At 36.1% G+C, this 24010-nt stretch overlaps 1 pseudogene; it reads left to right on the forward strand.

The window, feature by feature from the left end:
* The window catches only part of LOC120622683 (NAD(P)H dehydrogenase [quinone] 1-like), a 162578-nt pseudogene that overhangs the window by 99011 nt on the left and 39557 nt on the right, over positions 1-24010 (forward strand).

Below are 24010 nucleotides of genomic sequence, written 5' to 3' on the forward strand. Positions count from 1 at the left end.
GGGGAGTAGAGCACAGGTTTTTAATAGAGAAATCCTAAAACCAATGCAAGGAAATTATTTGATCGGCTATAGCTTAAGCAGTTACCTTATTTGGGAAAGTCTAGTTGGCTGTTTGTGATTGGTTGTTCTTAAATGCAACAAGTCTGGTTTAGGTTTTGGTTTGCTTAAGTAGGCTACCCAAGACATAACAGACACCTTAGCCCCCTGGTCTCCTTGTTCAACTACTTTAACACTATTTAGAGATGAAGTGATGCTCGAGGATGCTTGTTGCACTTAATTTTTCAGAAATTAGAAACAAATATTGTTTTAAATGGTAGCATAGAATTGGTTCTATTAACATCCCTTGTTTTGCTCTTAGAATTACCTAACCAGTGTGAATCAAGAGGAACCAAGCCTCTGTGGAAACAGATCAAGCAGGACCAGTGATGATGGGAAAGGGGAAGACAGAGTAGGCAGCCTAGGGCAGGCTGCACTACCCTTGTTCATTCATCTGACAGAGAAGACTATTTTTACTTCTAATTTAACTTTCATGCCACCTCTGTCTCCTGGTTCTCTTCCTGCCATTCTGGCCGTTGCTTCTCAGTCTTCAGTAATGGTTTCTTGTCTTTTTTCCAAGAACATAAACATTGATGTCCCCAGGGTAACATTCTCATGTTGTTTCTTTTTCACTCTGTAGACTTCCCAAGATGATCTTAAACACCTCAATGCCTGTTCTGTCACATACATATTTGTAACTTCCAATTCTACATCTCTCACTGAACTTTCCATCCAGACTCATATTTCTAATTCCTACTAGACATCTCCAGCTGAATCACTTAAAAGAACTTTAACTCACTGTGTCCAAACTAAAATTACCATCTTCCAATAACATATTTCTTCTTTTATATCATCAGTATTTGCTAAAGGTACCCCAAAGCATGTGGGTCCTTGATGTCTTTTGGCTCTTCTTTCTTCTTTTTCTCTGGAATTCTCAAATCTAACCCTTTATCTCTAGTCCTTCTTCCATGACGTATGTTTCTATGTTTATTAATTTCCACCTAAATTATTTCAGTGGCCACCTCAAGGAGTTCCATACTGTAATACACACACACACACACACACACACACACATATATATATATATATATATATATATATATATATATATACACACATATACATGTATGTTACAGTATATATATTTTTATATATACATACATATACATATACATATATATTTCTTTTTTAAAAACTAACTTTTGGGTTTAACCTTGTTACAAGAGTAATGGAAATAAATTGTTGACATTTTAGGAAACAGATTTAAAATGAAAGAGAAAAAAAAAACCACTTAAAATTCCACCAGAAGCAACCACTAGCAATTTTGATGTTCGTACTGAAAGATGAACAGCACAAGCTGGTTCTTCAGGTTGTATCCCCCCGGAAGCCGGCTCTGAATGAAAAGTTTGGGTAGGAGTATTTCATTTGGGAGGTGATCCCAGGAAGCACCAATAGAAGACTAGGAATGTGAGCCAGGGAAAGAAAGAGATCCAAAATGGGTACATTTGGTAGAAAATTATTGCCATGGGCACTGGCACTCAATTCCACTGGAGGTATCTGCGAGACCGTATTGGAACACATTTGGGTTGTTTCACCCAAGGGACAAGAAAGCTGGGTTATTTATTCACCAATTCATTTGTTCATCTTTGGCTGAGAGCTACTCCTTGGAAGTTAATTCCCTGGCACTTGTGACCTTTTCTGTATGTGGACCAAGCACACTCCTGAGAAGGCTCTTGGGCTGAGTTGCAGATGCTTTCATAAGAAGACATCAGCACATAAAGAAGGGAAAAGAATGGGACATGAACAGCTTCTACTGATACTCCTCTGCTTAAAATCCTTCTGTGGTTTGTCTCCAACTTCAGACTTATCCAACCTCTTTCTCTTAGCTTACAAACTCTTCCCTCTATCTATCCTTGGAAAATTATCTTCTACCTCTGAATTCTGGACAACGATACATGGACTCACTCTCAAAGTCACACTCTCACACCTCCGCTCGCTTGTTGCTCTCACTTAGGTTATTTTTCCTCGTTAGGCTTAACAATACTCATTTCATAAGAAATCTCTTCCCTCGTCCTTTCCTGACAATTACCTCTTTTTGCTCCTACTGCACATTATATATATATGCCATTATAACATTATTATTTTGATTTTTCAGAAAACAAATGTATGCATAATTATAAAATTGATACTTCTTAAATTTAAATAGAAAAAGAAATGAAGAACAAAAGTACACTGAAACTCCACTTGAAGAGATAGACATCTTTAATAGTTTGGTAAACATCCTACCAGACAATTGTCTATTTCTTCACAAACACAGATATATAATCACATTATTTTATATAAATAAGATTATCCTCTCCTATACTATTTTTGTAACCTACATTTTTCAATTAAACTATATGTCACACCCATCTTTGCAAGCCAGTAAATGTAGATCCATACCTTTACGTGTAATGGTTGCAAATGTTTAGTTGTAAATATGTACTCTATTTATCCAAGCTTCTAATTGTGGGTCATTTAAGCTATTTCCAATAGTTTGCTATTATAAGCAACCTTGTAATGGCTACCCACCGTAGGTAAGTGCTTATTTATTTGTCTGTTCCCCTATTGGCCTACAGCTTCTCCAGGACATTGCCTTTGACTGATTATATGTCTACCTTTTCTCTTCTAAGAAGAGAGCTCTTTCTCTTTTGCTTAATAGGTTTATGACTTTTAAAAATATTTTTCTACAAGGCGAAATTAGGCATTAATGCATATCTCTCGTCCTTTATTATCCAATTAAATCAAGGAAAGCCTCACAACACTTTAGGGTAATGGGTCTTAAACTTTTTTGACCATGACTCACATTAATAAATATATTTTTTAAATCATAAATCAAGACATACTTTTATATCAACAAAAGTTTACAGAATAATACTCTCACAGTATGCAATATATTCTGATATTTTCTGTTCTATCTCATTTCAAATGAATAGGCTGTTTATTTATTTAAATCCTCATGTAGCCCTCTAACTTGATTTCATGAGTCACTAATGGGTTGTGACCCATAGTGTGTATAACACTCTCGTAGGGTACTAGGAGGACTGCCACAGCATGCTAGTCCTTCAGCTTTTTTTGGCTTTATACACAACTCTAAATAATATTTTCTTCTCCTTACTGCCTAAGGTTTAGCATTTTAAACACCAGTCTTGTTTATCATCACTACCAATATGCAACCACCTATACCTACATTCTCATTGACAGAAATAGCTTTCATCAATCAACTTTTGAGGGGTTGTACACATATGTCAATTAAAACTATGGCATTGTATGTGTGTACACACACACACACACACACACACACACTCACACTCACACTCACACTCACACTCACTCACTCACTCATGCACAAAATGGTCCAGGCAAGGCAGAAACTGAAGCATAGGAAAAAGAGTCCCTACCCATGAAATGGGTACAATCTAATGGAAGAACAAGGATAAACCAATTTCAGATAGCTTGAAACCCCAGATGCAGTTCTGCGAGTGTGACTTGTGCTGATGTCACAGGTTTCAGGTCAGGGTTTCAGTGGCCTAGGTAAGCAAAGCTTCCCTGCACCCAGCACAAAAGACAGTCATTGCCTAGGTCCAGTTTTCTTTCATTGTTGAGAATCCCCTTCACCTCTCTCTCACCCCTAACATATGAAAACTCACCTTCTATCAGTTCCTCTTTATGAGGACCAGTGGGTCTCCATAGGATACCTTCTTCCCTCACCAGCTAGTTGAAGCTTTAACAGGATTCTTTCCCCAGGCAACTCACCACTTCTATACTCTCTTCTCTCGCGATAACCTAACCATCAGAAATAACTTTTCAGGAGAGGCATTTGAAAGAGTTGTAAGAGTGACAATCACATTTCCTTTCGGCCTTTTCCTTTAGCTTCCTTTATGAATGATGGCCCTGTGGTAAGGGTTACAGATCAATTTATCATTTTTGTTAGTGTTATTCTATTAGATAACAGCACCAGCTGCTATCTCACATACCTCTTTTATATCTTCGGCACCTATAGGTTCTCAAAAAAGAACCATAATTCAGATCTTGAGTGTCAGCAGAAGCAGTGAAACTATAAGAAAAAAATATTATCTCATTATAGGAACTTTAAAAATTTTTTCTGTTTACTAAAGATTTATTTTTGCTGACTTATGCACCTTTTTTCCCCAATTTTAATCAGGTACATGGCTGATATGCATGTATAGATCGATCTTAAAATGTAATCAATTGATGATTGAGTGTCTGCTGTTCTAGTAGTTATAGGGCATAATTTGAGGTTCTGTGAGGAATACAAAGGAGTGAAGAATGTATTCCTAGCCCTCAAGAAAACATTGTCGTGTGGAAAGGATAGGGTACATGTATGTGCAAAGAAAATGTGTGGCAGTTAAAATTAAAGGCGAATTCAGCAATTTAACTCATTTCTCTAGGATTTCAAAAGCAGGTATTATAAATGTGGTTTCTATCTGGGGAGGTAAAATTCGAGGTAAATCTGAAAGATGGGTAGCATTCAAACAGTTGATGGCCTGGAGAACATACCCTGGTCAGCTAAATATAAGCAAAATAGCAAAGAGGAAATAAGGTGAGGTTTGGGGGAGCAGTGAGTAAATCTCTCAGGCAGCATCAGGGTTCCATAATTACTTGATGGTCAAGTTGAGGGCTGGGCTAAAGCAATCTGTTTAAAGCCTAATATTGCTGTATATTTAAGTTATAAAGACATAAATAAATCTTTCAAATTTACAGTTTGTCATCTCGTCCCCCATTTTTGATGAATTTTTGAGCGCTGTCTCTAAGCATGGATTTCCAAAAGTTCTCCAGACAGCAATGCATGTTCTGTTGGCTCAGCACAGAGCATTCTCTGGAATCTAGAGCTAATGAGTGATCGGAGAGCAAACTTGAGCAGTGATTGACTGGTAGTCATGTGCAGGTTTACTCTACACTGCTTCGGGGACTGCGGTGTTGTTTTTAAATCCCTCAGCTTTTCCCTGATAAATTAGTTGCACTACTTATAATATGCAGCCAACGGCCTAATTATAAGAATGTTTATCTCTTGCCTGCGGAACGCAGCACAATGTAAGGGAAAGCACATCATTGTAGGAATTTGGAACGGGACTGGGTTTTGTAGTTAACTGTCTATTCAACCTTGGGCAAGGAACTTACTCTCCCTGAGCCAGATAATCTCATCTATAAAATGTGGATCATGCTCTCCATCTCTCAGTGACTGTGAGAATCAATTGTAGGAAAATGTATACAAAAGGATTTTGGAAACTAAATTACTGAGCGAGTATAAACTATGCTCGTTTTCGCTTCATCCATCACTATCATGCTAGTTTGTTAAACTGCTAATTGGTGATGTTACAAAAATTCATCATTAACATTTTTTTCATTAAGCTGTGGAACAGTGAATCTGAACTTTATTTGGTTGTAGATATAATTGAAAAAAAAAGATAATCAAGAATAATGATAGCTATTACTTATTAATGCTAACTATACAGCAGATACTGTTATAAAAGTTTTGCATGTGTTATAGCATTAGTCCTCATAACTAAGTGAGGAAGGTACTATTCTTATCCCAACTTTACAGATGAAAAAAGTAAGGCTCAGAGGAACTGAGTAATTTGTCCATCAAGCAGAAGAGCTGGGACTCCGACCCAGGCCGTTTGGCTTTGAAGTCCACGTTCTAATCTAAACTACACCCTCTTCCCTAAAAAACAGAGACACTCACATTTTATAGTTTCTCTAAACGTCTGTGAATTACACATTTAAAATTCTGACTTTGGAGGAAAACAATAGTCCGCATTTAGCAGTCTATAGAATATATGATTTATTTATACATTTTCCCCCAAAATACTGTAGCTGTATTTTAAGAGACACACACAGAGACCCAAAAATGGAATTTCCTGTTCCTCACTTTTAGCCACCTTCCTTTTATCCTAATTCTATGCAACCGCCTACATTAGAAAATGTTAAGGCTAGAGACCAGTGTGTTCCACTCTGTCCTACCAGCCCTGGAGGCTTCCCTTCTAACATCCTGGCCAGAGAAGTCCTTGCTGAGAATAGCATAAATTTTCAGAATATTCTGCTGTTCGGTCCTTAAAAGTGAATGTTGTTTGGATGAATGTCATCCAACTTCAGAAATGAAAGAGCCTCCTCCAGCATTGGCAGCACAGAGCTCTCAGAAAGGAAATTTAAACCATTTCCATAACCCACAGGGAGACCTGCTGCTGAAAGAGCTACACACGGAGTAAATGTAAAGTGTTGCTCAAAATGGCCATCACAGACAGCAATTTTCAGTCTGGGAGCACTCCTTCCCAGAATGGTCCCTCCGTGAAGAAGATGCTTTAGAAGGCAGATCTGCAAAAGCACAACTGCATGCCTGAGGTCAGTGCCCTAGAGGAAGCATGAGGCCACAAGAAGGTGCCAGTGGGGATCCAAGCTCAAGTAGAGATTCTGAGATCTGAACTTCCATCCCAGAAGGTTTTGGGTTACCTATGGTTCTTTCTCAGATCTTATGGAAAGCAGAAAGGGAAGGTTTCAGGCAGCATGCAACTCAGCATTCCTCTTCTATTCCCCTGTAAACTATTCTGGAAGAGTCCCTACACTCCACACAGTGTCGGCTTTCTACCTTGATGACAGCTCCCAGGTAACGTTACAAACATGTCATCTGTAAAATCAAATGGCATTTGTTTCGAACATTCTTTCTTGTTCTCGCTTTATTTTTTTCATGAAAAATAGAATACATTTAATTGGGGAAAAGGATTGTGTCATATCTGGACTTGAGTGATGCAAGTAAATGGGGAAGGTGAGGAAGAGATGGTGGATATACTCAGCAAGGCTGTGGGTGGGGAAAGCTACTATCATATCATCATCATCATCATCATCATCATCATAACATTTTCCTACATTATATCATTTTATCTTCATTATAACTTTATCAACTGGGTACTACTATTTTCTCATCCTGAGAAAACTAAATCACAGAGAATAAAAATATCTAAAGTCACATAACTAATTTTTAAGAGTGCTCGGGGTCAGCCATTCTGGCTTCACAGCTACTACAATCTACTCTCAAAGTCAACTTACTGTTTCTTAACAAATAGTTATTAATTACTCTACACACGTGAAATAAGAGGGAAGAAACAAGTCCTTACAACATTAACTTAAATTTAATTACATAGTTTCACCCTTATTTTGATTCCTGATTCGTTATTTTATTTGTAGATAAAAAGGCAGAGGTCAAGGAATATGCCCAAGGTCCCTCTGTTAGGAAGTAATGAAGCCAGTATCCAGGGGCCATCTGGGACAGCGATACAAATAGGAACACAAGGGGTGGATGCTAAGGAGCTTCTTGATGCCTCCTTACTGCCTGTTTTGTTTGGTTGGTTTTGTTTTGTTTTGTTTTGTTTTGTTTTGTTTTGTTTTGTTTTGTTTTGTTTTGTTTTGTATAGCATGCAGACATTCTCCTTGGAAAGGGCTGAGATGCAGGCAGCTTTGGCAGGTATCTGGCAGGATTCTCTATGTCCCTCTGTCACATTCCTTTGATCTTATAGCAACTTTAAATTTGCCTCTGAACTATGTGATCTCCCCAGTGACCCACGTTTTAACTTTTAGTGAAGATCAAGCCAACTAACTACCAATGAGCAAGTGTGTATGCTTTCAGATTCCATGATAGGGCTTTTAACTCAAATCTAGCCATGTCACCCTGCCCTCTTTTCTTTTCTTACCCCACATCACTATCCTACAAAGAATTTTCACTTTAGAAAGTGACCTTGCTGAGCTTCAGCTTGTAGTTTTAAAAGTTCCCTAAGGTTTCATTTTGAAAAGTCATCGTGGACTTTAGATTGACTTTCTCTTGAAGGCAGCTTAAACCTTGTTCATTTGGGAGCACAAAAGAGAAGGTTTAGGAATCCCAAGGCTTCAATTGCCAGCTGTCTCATTTCTCTGCTCACATTTTTTTTTTCCTCTCAAGCAAGATTAAGATGAGTGAAATAATTTCTTTCTTTTTAGATATCATTGTAACATTCAAGTTTTCCATTACTGTCAATTTCTTGAAACTTGTCTCATTAGCATTTTCAGAACAGTTAAAAAAAAAAAACCTTTCATCAAAGAAAAAAATGTGCACGATCTCCAAATGCACGTAAGTTGTCACGGGATTTCGTTGACATAATTTCATCCTCTCTTGTCTTCATTTCTGCTTTCTCAGTTTCTCTTTTAAACTCTTAGAACTGGGAACTGTACCCTAGTCTCCTTGAAAAGAAGTGGCCTAGATTGCAAAGTGTCTTGGTCACAAAGTGTACAGAGGGATTCTGGGCTGTTAGATTGCAGGCCATAGAACTTCTAAGAACAAAGGGAGAGTTGCCAAAAGCCCAGGAGTCAAATAAGTAACATTCTAGAGGAAAGCAACCTGTGACTCCAGGGTTTTCTGCAAGCTCCACCTGTTTTTCATGTTTTCAAAAGCGGGGAAGGAAAGGAAATTAGTGAGCAAACCTGAGGAGCCTTGGGTCTCTTTATCAGCAATACAACTAACAGGTAAGAGCTCCCTGGTGTTACATCTCCGTGATAAAGACCTAATCAAGTCTTTGTTTCTCCAAACCTGCAAGCCTTTTTGTAAATGCACATGGATTAGCACTAAGGAGCTAATTATCTAGTGAGCCGAGATCATTCCTTAAAAGCAAAAAAAAAAAAATCTCCCAGGATCAGGAGCAGCAGCCAGTTTTTTAGCATTTCCTGGAAATGGGACATGGCCTTGGAAGCTGCGTCAGCAAACTGAGCGTGCAATCTGACTTGGGAACGGAGATGTTGAGAGGTAAGAAGTGTGGGTCTTCAGTGTGACAGCAGGCAGAGAGAGAGAAAGCATGCACACTGAACAGCCTCTAAACCAGAAATGTAGGGCTGGCAAGACCTAGAGTTGTATACTCCTCATCTCCTGTGTGATAAATGCTGCAACTCCGTTTGCTGGAAATTGCATGGTACTCACGGGATGTGCAAGGTTTTGTTGTTCTTTTAAGAGAAACAGCATTTCTATTGGCAATGTGTGCTCCAACCTCTCACTGTAAGAGAGAGGGCAAAACCCAGAGAGGCGTCGCTTAGAATCTGGGAAGGATGACTTTCTAGGCCGGGCTTTCTAAAGAAGAAAATAAAATGAAGAGGGTGCCTGGTCTTAGGCCTCTGTCATTTCAGAAACACTTTGTTTACAAATGTAACCATTTGTACGTTGCTTGTATTTTCTATGTTAACATCTTTTCTTTTTCCTTTTTTTCAAGCAAAATCTCCTTTGAGGTTTTACCTTGTTTCACAAAAGGAATTATTTTATCTGACAAGGTCAGAAAAATTTATCTTCTGAAATCTATCTGTTAGATTTTCTCCCTTGTTAATTCAACAAATATTCAGTGAGCGCCTGCTAGAACCTGGCATGATTCTCGGAGCTGAGGAGTCATTAATAAAATTAACCGTATCTCTCTGCCTTCAGGAAGCTTCTAGGCAAGGCCAAAAACAAAACAAATAAATTACTAAACTATAGTGTATTAGAAGGTGATAAAACGTACAGAGACAAATGAAGCCTAGAAGGAGGATAGGGAGTAGGAAGGGAAGGAGTTTCATTTTATATGGTGTGATAAGGGAGATCGTCACTATAATGGTGACACATGAAAAAGGAGGAGAGAGCCATAGAGGTACGGGGTGGAGAGCTGGGAATTGACCTAAGCAGAGGGGACAGTAAAAGCAAAGGCCCTGAGAAGAGTAAGTACCTTTAGCTGCAGCACAGTAAGGGGCAATGAGTACGAGAATTAAGAGGGAGTCGGGTCACTTAGGACTTTGTAGATTATTATAAAGATATTGACTCTTAGTTGGAGTGGGATAGGAATTTTTGGAGAGTTTTAATCAGAGGAATGGCATGAACTGCCTTGATATTTTAAAAAATCTTTCTACTTCTAACATTGAGACTAGACTCTAGGGAGATATAGATGAAAGCAGGAATTTGGACAATTAAGATAAAACATTAAAATAAATCATGGTGGGGGTGAGATATATACGTATATATATGGGATATAATATGGATCATATCTAAATATATGATAAATACTTGCCTTTGACTTCCCAAATGTAAATGCTTTTACCTTTCTCTCTTAAGTTTCCTAGTTTGAATCTAGATCACTTTTCATCAAAATATTCGAGTTGGACTTTTTGTTGCTCTTGAAAAATGGAAAGAACCTATAACTCCAAGGCCTTTTTCTTAATGCAAAAAAAAAAAAAAAAAAAAAAGTTTTAACTGAAAGTTTCTCCAAATACCTAAGAAGCGCTTTGTGAATGCTAAATAATAGTCTAATGATCTTTACTAGAGAAAGTATCTTAAAGTGTTCTTGGCGTTAGACATTCCTAAGAACCTAATTTGCTAACCTAAGTATCAGTGGCCATACTTCTGTAGATGGGAATAGTGTAGGGAATCTGGTAGTTACCATCTCATTCTACAGATGGAGAAACAGACCTGAAGTCATACAGCTAAGAAGTGGCACTATTCAAACTTCAACTTGGCAATCTAAATGCCTTTCACTAATGGTTTCTGGCTACATTGTGTATTTTGTGGTTATCCTATAGGAAGCATGTTTTAAAGCATGTCAAATCTGAATCACCTTCTTCATGTAATATACTTCCTTAGAAAACAAACTTTGTTCCCCTTCCAAAAATAATAATAATGATGATAGGATGTTTGGTGGTTTATAATTATGGGGAGAAGAGTTAGAAATAGAAATGTTGGGATTCAAGTAGAAATGTATAATGTTGGGATTCAAGCTAGGCAGCCTAGAGACAAATGTCTGCCCTCTTAAATCATCTAGTCACAAATGGGCATAGGAGCCACATACCCAATCACATCACCCAAAGATGAACTCACACCTGAGGGAACGGCTGTGTTTGCCCTTCTTGGTGTCATGAGTTGTTAAAATGATTCACTTAGTCTCACATGGACTGAATTGAAATAATCTTTATCCTGACCTAAGAGAAGTTAAGCCAAGAGACAGCCAATGGCTGTGGGTAGGGCGCAATAGGCTGTCAGAAAATAAATCGAACACAAACAACTCAAGCTACAATTTCTTTCTGGGGACAATCAGTCAAATGTGACCTTTAAAACAGAATGTTTGGCTCATTATCAATTTTTAAAAGTCAGTCTGTTAGAATCTGAATAGGACAACCTCGAGGATATTCTAAAAAAGTGAATTTAAATAGAAAATAACAATTATTTCAAAGAGGGATTCTAGGAGACATGGTGGCCCTTACCAGACCAGTGGTAACCTTGTATGAGAATCACTCCTGAGCCTTCCTGTCCCACTCGGGACACAAAGAATTCAAGCCCAGCAGGCAGCTGCTTATTTGAAACCAGTCACTCCAAGGAAACAGCTGAAAAGCTGTCAGCAGCCAGATTTGCTGGAGAGTTCAAGGGAGAAGCACCCATCAGGACTGCCCAGGGCTTTGCTTCATAGGCCAACAGTCACCTGGTCGGATGAGAGCGAGAGGCACCTGACCTGAAAACAAAGCTTTGAGGCCTTGGGAAGTCAGGTTCAAGTGATGTTGAGAGGAAGCCGGTGTTCAGGAAGTTCAGGCTAAAAATGCTGGTGGAGCTGAAGGCATAGCGGGGACTTCCTCTTCCTGTTGCCAGGGAGGGCTCGCCCTCAAGGAGATGTTTTGCACTATCTGCACGTAAGAATTATCCTAAGTAGGAAGAAGTGTGTTTATTCCCTTGAAAAAATTTCAGAATATTGATTGCTGAGTCTTCTTTCTCTCAGACTGTCACCTACATACACAAAGTATTTTGACCATACAGACAAAAGCAATAATCCCAAGGGCAAAATAGTTTTCACATTTTTAAGATATGTTTTCTTACATTTTCTTTCTTTTTTTTCATGGGGGCGGAGAGTAGGGATCAGTTGTTAAACAGGAAAACTAACCAGAAGTGAACTGGTTTAATCCCAGAATGTAGTAGATGAAAAGGAGGAATTCACTGGGAATGCTATGGATGGAGAATCCGGGGGGCCTCTGGGCACCTCTAGAAGACATTCTCAAGATAGGGTATATTATGTGTTTAAAAATATTTTCCTAACACCAGAGGAGAAGTTGAGTGGGGTGGGGAAAGGAGTAAAGAAAGATAAACAAAATAGTTCAGAGTTGACAAACATTTATTTTTAGTACCTATCTCAGGAGATTATTGTTTCTGTATTTACTTCTAATAATATAATTGTATAAATATGCAAACTTAGAAGACAAAATTTTTAAACATTTAAACATTTTATCATAAATAGCTTTTAAAATGACAAAAATCATGCTTTTGCTTTTAAAGAAAAGTCCCTTATAAAATTGGCAAACATAAAATATAAACAATCACACCAAATAATGATGAGGATATAGAGTTCTCTCATTTTTATTAATGAAATTGTAAATTAGTACCACCTTTTTGAAAAGCATATTTGTGAAGTATATCAACAACCTTAAAAATATGCATCTTTTTAGTCTGGCAATGTTAAACTGGCAATATATCCTATAAAAATAACTTTAAACATAAAATTATTAATGTGTTTATAGAAACACTTTTTAAAAAATAATCATAAAAAATTGGAGATACCTTAATGTCTCATCCTGAGGGAATGACTAAGCAACTCCACTTGCTATTAGAATATTATGTGGAAAACTTTAGATATAATGTTACAGGATTTAAAACAAACAAACAAAAAACACCTGACTTCTGATTTGACTCTGACTCTGGCACTATGGCACATTACATTTTCTAAATAACCTTCCCACTGGAAAAAAAAAAAATACTAAAATTTTTTAAATGAATTTTTAGGAAACAAAAAAGCGAAAGAGGCAATCAATCATTGCTAGATAAGCCAATGTGTAGCCCAGCATTTGTTCTCATGGCATTTGCCAAATCTTGGTGACCCCGAGCTTCTGTTTTAATAGCTGCTCAGGGTCACCCTTCATAAGAGATAGGAAATAAAACCAAGACCCACCTACGGAGGAAAATTTAATGGGAGATTCCAGCATTAAGCTGGGAGCCCAAAGGTCAACATTCTCAGTGTAAAAATAAATGAGAAACAAACTCCCTGTGCAGAAAAAAAAAAAAAAACCCAGCAAGGTATAGGATAAATAAATCTTCCATAAGAATGTATAACCACAAGCTGCTTTTCATACAGGTCAATAGTCAGAAAAGCCTTATGCTGAAAAATTTTATTTGAGTTGCAGGTTGGTAGTATCTCAACCAATATCAGAAGCAAAGACAGCTCCTCTCTGGAGAGACCCGGCTTCAAATCAATCTTCAAATAATTTCTACAAATAAAGTTCCAAGGGATATGCATTTGCAGTATCACAACATAAGGAATTGCCAATCAAAAAAAATTAACAGCAGAATCAAAGTTGCAAGGTATTGAGATATTATCAGAAGAGTATATAATAAGCATGTTTAACATATCTAGAGAAATATGAGAGGCTTAAAAATATGGGCAAGGAAAAAATTATAAAAATCAGCACAACAGATGTGAAAAGAACCAAACATATTTTCCAGAAATAAAACTATAATCCTTGAAATAAAAAATTCCTTGGATAGGTTACTGATTAGACATTATTGAGAAAAAATCAGTGAAGTGGAATACAGATGGGAATTATGCAAAAAAAGCAGTACAGTGTTAAAGGGATAAAATATGAAGGAGATTTAAGAGACACTGAAGACAGAGTGAGAAGTTCTAACATATGTCTAACAGGAATTTCAGAAGGACATAATAAAGAGAACATGTTAGAAGCAATAGTTCAAGAGGTAATGGCCAAAAGTTTCCAGCTGTTTTTTAAAAAACCCACCGATTCTAAGATTTGGTAAGTCCAAAAAATTACAGGGAATATAAATACAAAGAAATTCTCATCTAGATATAAATTATAGTGAAACTGCAAAGCATTAAAAGATCTGTAAAGTAGCTGGGAAGTAAAGATATTTCTACAAAGGTTTATAAATAGCCCAGTTGAGTGATTTTTCTACAACAAAAATGATAAACATAAGACAATGATATTTTAAAATGCCAAGAAAAAAATGTCAACTTACAATGGAATATGTGGTGAAATTATCTTTCAAAATAAGAGGGAAAAAATAACATTCAAACTAAAAGAAAACAAGATACCAGAATTAACCACCAACAGATTCTTATTACAGATGATTCTCAATAATGAGTTTCAAGCAGAAGTAATATCAAGTGGAAAGTCACAGATGCAGAAAGATTTCTGTAAATATATATGTAGGTAAATCTAAATAAATGTTGACTATATAAAATGATATTTATTTTGTCAAGTTAGGAGAAGATAAAACCAAATTCTAGACAATAATAGTGTATAATTTGAGAGATGATAGATTAGATCTGAAACATTCTGATGTCTCCTTAGTTGGGAAGAGAGTACAGATGTTAACATTAGGCTTTTTAAGTATCCATGTTAAAATATCTGGGGTAACTACTAAAAAAAATGGATATGTAAAATATAACCTCCAAACTCAGATGAAAAAAATAAAAGAGAAAATAATCACTCATGCAAAATTTAACAATATAATAAAGAATGTACATGCATATATACACAATATACATATGTATGTATGTATATGTATGTAATAAAACTATTTCAGGGTACTTTTATTGAGATATAATAGGCACATAATATTATACGTTTAAGGTGTACAACATATTGATTAGATATATTTATATTGCAGTATGATTGCCAGTGTACCATTAGTTAACACCACTATCACATCACATAATTATTATTTCTTTCAGTGGTCTGGAACAACTAAGATCTAGCCTCAGCAAGTTTAATGTTTATAATAGAGTTTTATTGTCTATAATCACTGTGCTTGTATTAGCTCTCCACTACTTATTTACTAGCTGCAAGTATGTACCCTTCAACATCTCTCCCGTTTGCCCACCTCGTAGCCCCTGAAAACCACCATTCCCCTCTCTGTTTTTTTTTAAGATTTTTTTTTTTTTAGATTCCATATATAAAGAGTATCATACAGTATATGTCTTTCTCTTATTTATCTCCCTTAGCATAATGTCCGCAAGGTCCATCCATGTTGTCACAAATGGCATGATTTCCCTTATTCTCATGGTTCATTAGTATCCATTATATAATCACATCTTCTTTATCCATTCATCTAAGTATCATTGCCAGATACTTAGGTTTTTTCCATATCTTGGCTATTGTGAATAATGCTGCAATAGACATTCAAATGCATTTCTTTCAATAACCTATTTTCATTTCCTTAGGATATATACCCAGAAGTGGGATTGCTGAATGGTATGATTCTGTTTTTAGTTCTAGAGTTCTGTTTTTAAATTTTCGAAGAATTTCCATACTGTTCTCCATAGTGACTGAACTAGTTTATAGTCCCACCAACAGTACACAAGTGTTTCCTTTTCTCCACATTCTCTCCAACACTTATCTCTTGTCTTCTTGGAGACAACTATTCTTACAGATGTGAGGTTATAGCTCACTGTGGTTTTGATTTACATGTCCCTGATGGTTAGTGACATTGAGCACCTTTTTATCTATTTGTTTGGCCATTTGGATATCTTCTTTGCAAAAATGTCTCTTTATTCCTCTGCCCATTTTTTAATTGGATTGTTGGGGAGGGAGGGAGGGTTGTTTGTTTTGTTGCTATTAACTTATATGAGTTCTTTATAAATTTGGGGTGTTAACCCTTTATCTGATACGTGGTTTGTAAATATTTTCTCCCATTCTGTAGGTTATCTTTTTATTTTTATTTACTTATTTTTTTGCAGTGCAGAAGGTTTTACGTTTAATGTAGTCCCACTTGTTGATTTTGTTCTTCTATTGTTTGCACTATTGGTGTCACATCCAAAAAATCATCGCCAAAGCCAATGCTGAGGAGCTTCTTCCCTGTTTTCTTTTAGGAGTTTTATAATATCACATCTTATGTTTAAATCTTTAATCCATTTTGAGTTAATTTTTGTGAGTTATGTAAGATAAGATCTAACTTCATTTTTCTGCATTTGCTTATCTAGTTTTCCCAGTACCATTTCTTAAATGAGGCCATCCTTTGAATATTCTCGGCTCTTTTATCAAATATTAGTTTATCATATGTACAAGAGTTTAATTCTGGGCTCTCTATTTCGTCCCATTGGCCTATGCATCTATTTTTATGCCAGTACCATACTGTTTTAATTCCTATAGCATTATAGTATTATTTGAAATCAGGAAGTGTGATGTCTTTGGTTTTGTTCTTTCTAATATTGCATTGGCTATTTGGGGTCTTTTGGGGTTCCATACAATATTTAGGACTTTTTTTCCTGTGGGAAAAAATAGGACTTGTGTTCACTCTATATATGGCTTTGAGTCGCATGGATATTTTAACAATATTAACTCTTCCAAACCATGAACACAAGATGTCTTTCCATTTGTTTGTTGAAAGAAATCCAAGAAGACATAAAGTCTGCAGTTTTCACTGTACAAAACTGTCCTTTGTTAAATTTATTCCGAGATATCTTATTGTTTTTGATGCTATTGAGAATGGCATAGTTTTGTCTTTTTCAGATATTTTATTGTTAGTACATAGAAATGCAACTGGTTTCTGAATGTTAACATTATAATCTGCAACTTTACTCAATTCATTGATTAGATCCAACCGTTTTCCAGTTGAGACTTTGGGATTGTAAGATCATTTCAACAGAAGAGGCAAGAATATACAATGGGGTAAAGACAGTCTCTTCAATAAATGGTATTGGAAAAACTTGTTAGATATATGAAAAAAATTGAAACTGAGCGATCTTACACCATGCACAAGAATAAACTCAAATGGATTAAAGACTTAAATGTAAGACCCTAAACCATAAAATTCCTGGAAGAAAACATAGGCAGTAAACTCTCTGACATTACTGTTAGTAATATATTTTCTGATGTATTTCCTCAGGCAAGAGAAACAGAAGAAAAGTAAATGGACTATATCAAACTAAAAAGTTTTCATAGCAAAGGAAATTACCAACAAAATGAAAAGACAACCTGATAAGGGGTTAATATTTAAAATTTATAAAGAACTCATACAACTCAGTACCAAAAAACCCAAACAATCCAATATAAAAATGGGCAGAAGACCTGAATAGGTATTTCTCCAAAGAGGAAATACAAATGGCCAATAGACATATGACAAGATGCTCAAGATCACAATTCATTAGAGAAATAAATGCAAATTAAAACCACCATGAGATATCACTTCACACCTGTCAGAATAGCTATCATCAGTAAATCAAAAAAAACGTGTTGGCGAGGATGTGGAGAAAAGGGAACCTGCATGAACCGTTGGCGGGATTGCAGATTGGTATAGCCACTATGGAAAATAGTTTAGATGTTCCCCAAAACATTAAAAACAGAACTATCTTTTTACCCAGCAATTGCACTTCTGAGTATTTATCCAAAGAAAACCAAAACCCGAATTCGAAAAGATATATGCATCCCTATGTTCACTGCAATGCTATTCATAATAGCCAAGATATGGGAGCAACTTAAGTGCCCATCAATAGACTATTGGATAGAGCAGATGTGGTACATTTATACAATGAATATTACTTAGCCATAAAAAAAATGAAATGTTACTATTTGCAACAACATGGATGGACTTAGAGGATATTATGCCGAGTGAAATAAGTCAGAGAATGACAAATACCATATGATTTCACTTATATGTGGAATCTAAATAACACAATAAATGAACAAACAACAAACAGACTCATAGATACAGAGAGCAAACTGATGGTTACTAGATGAGAGTGGAGCTGGGGGCTGAGTGAAAAAGATGAAGGAATTAAAAAGTGCAAATTGGTAGTTACAAAAAAGTCATGGGGATGTAAAGTTCAGCATAGGGAATGTAGTCAATAATGTAATAATTATGTATAGTGCCCATTGAGTACTAGAGTAATTGGGGGGATTACTTTGTAAATTATGTCTAACCACTATGCTGTACACCTGAAACTAATATAATAAATGTCAACTCTAATTGAAAAATAAATTTACAGAAGATCATTTCATCTGCAAACAATGACAATTTTACATCTTTCTTTCTGATTGGATTTTTATTTCTTTGTCTTGCCTGATTGCTTTAGCTAGGACATCCAGTACTACATTAAAGAAGAGTGATGACAGTGGAAACCCTTGTCTTCCTCCTGATCTTAGAGGAAAAGCTTTCAGTTTTTCTCCATTGAATTAATGTTAGTTGTGGGTTTGTCATGTATGGCCTTTATTATGTTGAGTTATGTTCCCACTACACCCAATCTGTTGAGGGTTTTTATCATGAGAAGATGTATTTTGTCAAATACTTTTTATATCTATTGATATGATCATATGATTTTTGTCTTTTATTCTGTCAATGTGGTGTATCACATTTATTGATTTTTATATATTTAACAACCTTTGCATCTCAGGGATAAATCCCACTTAGTCATGATGTATAATCCTTCTAATGAATTCTCGAATTCAGTCTGCTAGTACTCTGTTGTGGATTTTTGCATCTGTGTTCATCAGAGATATTGGTCTATAGTTTTCTTAGAGTGTCTTTATCTGGCTTTGGTATAAATTGAGTTTGGAAATGTTTCCTTCTCTTTATTTTTTAGAAGAGTTTGAGAAGGATTGTCATTATTTCTTCTTTAAATGTTTGTTAGAATTTGCCAGTGAAGCCCTCGAGTCTTGGGGTTCACTGTGTCGAGATTTTGGATTACTGATTCAATCTCCTTACTTGTTATTTGTCTGTTCAGACCTTCTGTTTCTTCTTGGTTCAGTTTTGGTAGGTTGTAGGAATCTAAGAAATTATCCATTTCTTCTATGTTATTTAATTTGTTGGCATATATTTGTTCATAGTATTCTCTTATGATCCTTTGTATTTCTGTAGTATGTCATAATTTCTCCTATTTCTTTTCTGATTTTATTTGAGGCTTCTCTCTTTTTCCTTTATTATTTACTTCTTTCTGCTAACTCTGGGCTCAATGTGTTCTCTTTTTCTAGTTTTTTGAGGTGTAAAGTTCAATTTTTAATCTAATTTTTTAATATCTCTATTTCTTGCTATACACTTCCCTCTCAGAACTGCTTTTGCAGATCACATAGGTTTTGATATGTTGTGTTTTTATTTTCATTCATTTAGAGATGTTTTTTAATTTCCCTTTTTATTTTTCTTTGACACATTGGTTGTTCAGCATCTGTTGTTTAGTTTCCACATATTTTTAGATTTTCCAAATTTCCTCATTTTTTTTATTTCTACTTCATACAATTGTGGTCAGAAAAGATACTTGGTATGAGTTCAATTTTCTCAAAATTGCTAGGACTTGTTTTGTGTCCTGTCTTGTGATCTATCCTTGACAGTGTTCTGTGTGCACTGCAGAAGAATGTGTATTTTGCAGCTGTTAGAAGGAATGTTCTATAGACGTCTGTTAGGTACTTTTGGTCTAATATATGGTCAAGACCATCATGTCCTTGTTGATTTTCTGTCTGGATTATTGGTTGCTGAAAGTGGGGTATTGAAACTCCCTACTGTTATTGTAATGTTGTCTATTTCTCCCTTATATCTGTTAGTATTTGCTTAATATATTTAGGTGCTCTGATATTGGTTAAGTATATATTTATAATTGTTATATCTTCTTGATTGATCAACCCCTTTATCATTACATAATAACCTTGCTCATCTTTTGTTAATGTTCATGACTTAAAGTCTTTCTGTCAAAGTATAGCTATGCCCACTTTCTTTTGATTTCCTCTTGCATAGACTATTCATCCCTTCACTTTGAGCCTATATGTGTTCTTAAAACTAGAGTAGGTGTCTTGTAGGTAGCATATAGTTGCCAAGTCTTTTTCTTCTATCTATCCAGCCACTCTGTGCCTTTTATTTGATGAATTCAATTTACATATAGAGTAATTATTGACATGTAAGGACTTTTTATGCCATCTTATTAATTGCTTTCTGATTATTTTGTACTTCCATTGTTGCTTTTTCCCTCCGTTTCTGCCTACCTTTCTAAATTGGTTATTTTCCAAGGTGGTATACTCTGTTTCCCCTTGCTTTGTCTTTTGTGGATCTACTCTGGGTTTTTGCTTTGTTGTTAACCATGGGACTTACATAAAACATAATAGATAAAACAACCCATTTTAGGCTGACAGCAACTTACCTTTGATCACATATAAAGGTTTTACCCTTGTACTCCTCCCTTTTGTTATCGATGTTACAATTTGCCTCTTTTTATGTTGTATATTCATTAAAAATTTATAGCAACTATAGTTATTTTTACTACTCTTTTCCTTTAACATGTATACCATAGTTGATTTGTTAATGTAACATCCTAATATAGAGTTACAATTTTCTAATTCTGTCTACTTTTTACTCTTACCAGTGTGTTGTGTACTTTTGTATGTTTTCATGTTACTGCTTAGCATCTTTTCATTTCAGCTTGAAAAACTCATTGCAGGGTAGATAGAGTGGTGGTACACTTCCTCAGTTTTTGTTTGTCTGGGAAAGCCTTTATTTTTTCTTCATATATGAACGATAATTTGGTCAGACAAAGAATTCTTGGCTGGAAATTTTTTAAACACTTTGAATATGTAATTTTACTCTCTCCTGGGCTATAGATTTCTCCTGGAAAAAAAAAATCCACTGATAATTGAACCAGGGTTCCTTTGTAGGTTACATTCTTTTTTCCTCCGGATGCCTTTAAGATTCTTTATCATTGATTTTTAGTGTTTCATTGTAATGTGTTTTGGAAAAGGTGTCTGCATTGAGATAATAGGGTGATCTATTAGCTTTGTGAATATGTATTTCCAAGTCTGTCATCAGGTTTTGGAAGTTCTCAGCTATTATCTATTTAAATAAAATATTCCCTTGTCTGCCTCTCTTCTCCTTCTGGAATATTAATTATTCTGATATTTGTCTTTTTGGTGGAATCCCATAGCATTCACCTACTGAAGGACATCCTGGTTGCTTCCAAGTTTTGGCAATTATGAATAAAGCTGCTGTAAGCATCCTTGTGCAAGTTTTTGTGTGGACATAGTTTTTAACACCTTTGGGTGAATACCAAGCAGTGTGATTGCTGGATTGTATGGTAAGAGTATGTTTAGTTCTGTAAGAAACTTCTGAACTGTCTTCAAAAGTGACTTCCATTTTTTCTATTCCCACAAGCGATGCATGAGAGTTCCTGTTGCTCTACATCCTGGCCGGCATTTGATGTTGTTGGGGTTCTGGATTTTGGACATTCTAATAGGTATGTAGTATATTTTGTTGTTTTAATTTGCATTTCCCTGATGATATGTGATGGAGAACATGTTTTCACATGCTTATTTGCTTACCATATATCTTCTTCTAAGCCATTTTTAAAGTACTTTTTTGTACCTAATTTTAGCTATCAACTATGCATTCAATTCTATCCATCTACCTACAAGTCCCAGTTCAGATAACATGGGTGCTTGCCTTTCATGCTCTAGAATGGTGTTCCTTCATCCATAATTTTTGAGATTCTGAAGTTTCCTCTAAAATATAATTCAATTCTAGGTTAGCGTTCAAGTGTCAGTAATACCCTATTTGTTCTATTAGTAGAAATAGAATGAAGGCAAGTGTATGGAGATATTGCCTTGACTCATCTAGGGAGTGAGGACCATAGAAGAACAGGTCAAAAGATGGTGCAAAAAGAAAAGAAAAAAAAAAAAACGTAGGGGAATATGGATTGAATTTCAGAATGGGTACATAGTCCCTTATTTGAGCTCTTCCAAAAATGCCTATTCACTGAGCTACCTGCCTTCTTAGGCAGAAGGCCAAAAGCACTAGTTTCCTCTATCAGAATTAACCTTGAGCAGCTGCCCCTTTTGCCTAGCTGATAGCAGGACCTGACTCTGGTGTCCTTGGAGAATAGATTTAGGGCAGTCTCTTGAATTAATTGTTGTGTAGGTTGTTAAGGAGAAATAAAAATACTTTCTCCAGATACACTGACAGTTCACTTTGGAGTTAAGTTGTAGCATCATGGACTGAAGGGGCCTGGCCATGGCTAGTTTGTACCTTAAACTACTGATAGCAAACTCTTACTAGGCTTTGAACTTTAGTGATAACCAGCTAACAAAACCCAAAGTGTCTATCATCTGAAATAAGGGAAATCAATGAACTGGTATAAAATCTCTTTAGGCAGCCGGATAAAACTTTCGATTTGACGATTTTATGGAACATTGGGTGGTAAATAACGTTTTTGGACAAAAACCAGTGGTTCTGAGGATACCCTCCCCTGACCAATTTAACACCGCCTTCATATACAGCCGCACACCCAGGGAATGCACAGATATTCAGGCAAAAATATATATAGTCTTCTCTTTTCCACCCTTTAGTCAAAGAACATATACGAGTAGCCATAAGGTGAGGGGAATTCCTTTGCCATTAGCTTTTAAATAGTTAATGGCATAAATGCATCTTCATTCTTGGATGACCCTGTGCTTAGTAAGAAGCACCTTAGCTTCCTTCTACTGTTCTGCCACCTGAGAAAGGCGAGCTGAGGAGTCATTTGCTGTCATGCATGTCACTGTATAGGAAACAGCCCGGAGTTGTCAAACCAGCAGCTCTCCATCACAGTACTGTAGTATGGTCATAGCTGTCTTTGCGCATTAGAGAAAATTCTAGCCTCTGTCTGTAGTTGAGAATTTTTTTTTCTATTTTCAGTATAATATATAACCTTGTCAAAATGTTATACATAGTCCGAGTTACCTTTAAATATGAGGAATACTAGAAGGAAAATACTTCGTATGTCCTTGTTAATCTCTCCAAGTCTCCTTGTAGCACACAGAGATGACTGCCTCTTGCATATAAAGTATGGGGCCGGAGCACTCTGACGTCTGCCAGACATTGAGCTTGAGTCCCTGGATAAGGCATACATTTTCACTGAAGCATAGAGTCAAAAGGAGGGAGGACAGTAGTGCACTATAATCAGGTAAAATAACAACATCAGTGTCCATTTTGTATGCTCTCTATTTCTCACCAAAAGTACTGTTTATAAATCTAATAGTGGGATTAATTAGGCAAGAGAAGGAGAATAGTTTACTAGGAAGATAAAGCTCTTTCTAACATCAGTCTCAAGGAATGTATGTGTTTACTAATAAGTTTATTAAAAGTTTTTCACATCCATTGTCTCCTGTACTTTAACCATCTGTGAAATAGATATTATTTGTTCTTTTTGCAAATGAGAAAACCGAGGTACTATAACTTATCCAAAGTCATACAAAATAGTTCGTGATGAAGACAGATTCCATCCTAAATCTTCTGACTCTAGATCTAGTGCTTTTTATACTAGAGCAGCCTGCTTTTCTATACTTTGGATTCTCTCAGTAATGAATATGGATCTGCCTTCCATGAATTTATGCAAACATCTTTATAGTATTGGGAAGTACAACATAATCAATCCATACCAACTTAGAGCAACCAGTTTTGTAAATTACTTTTCACTGTAAGAAACAGAACTTATCTCCTTCCTCCCTCTTTCTTTCCTTTTCCCCTTCTCTCCCTTCATTTTTCCCTTCTTTTGTTTTATTTAGGGAGGATGCTAATGTATTACTCAAAGGTGACCCTGTTTCTAGCACTTCTCCATTTCTCCATCTGAGAAAGAAGTTTGTGCTCAACCTTTTCTCTTTGTCTTTATGACTTTATGTCATACCTTTCCTGGCCTTTGACTTGCTACACTGTTAGGGTTTTTACTTAACCACAGAACCTGCCCTCCTGCCTCTAGTCAAGGGTAGACTTTGCTTAGGCTGACAAAACACCTATATGATCATTCTTTAACATTGGCCCTCCACTCCAAGGAACTTGGAGTTACCTCACCCCAGGCTCAAAACACAAAATACATAACACTTCTACCTGCCTGCTCCTTCATTTATTCTCTTGCATTATGAAAGGGGAGAGGGGAGAGGGGGGAGG

Source organism: Pteropus medius, unplaced genomic scaffold (genome assembly GCF_902729225.1).
Source record: "Pteropus medius unplaced genomic scaffold, Ma_sr-lr_union100, whole genome shotgun sequence".
Classification (NCBI taxonomy): domain Eukaryota; kingdom Metazoa; phylum Chordata; class Mammalia; order Chiroptera; family Pteropodidae; genus Pteropus; species Pteropus medius.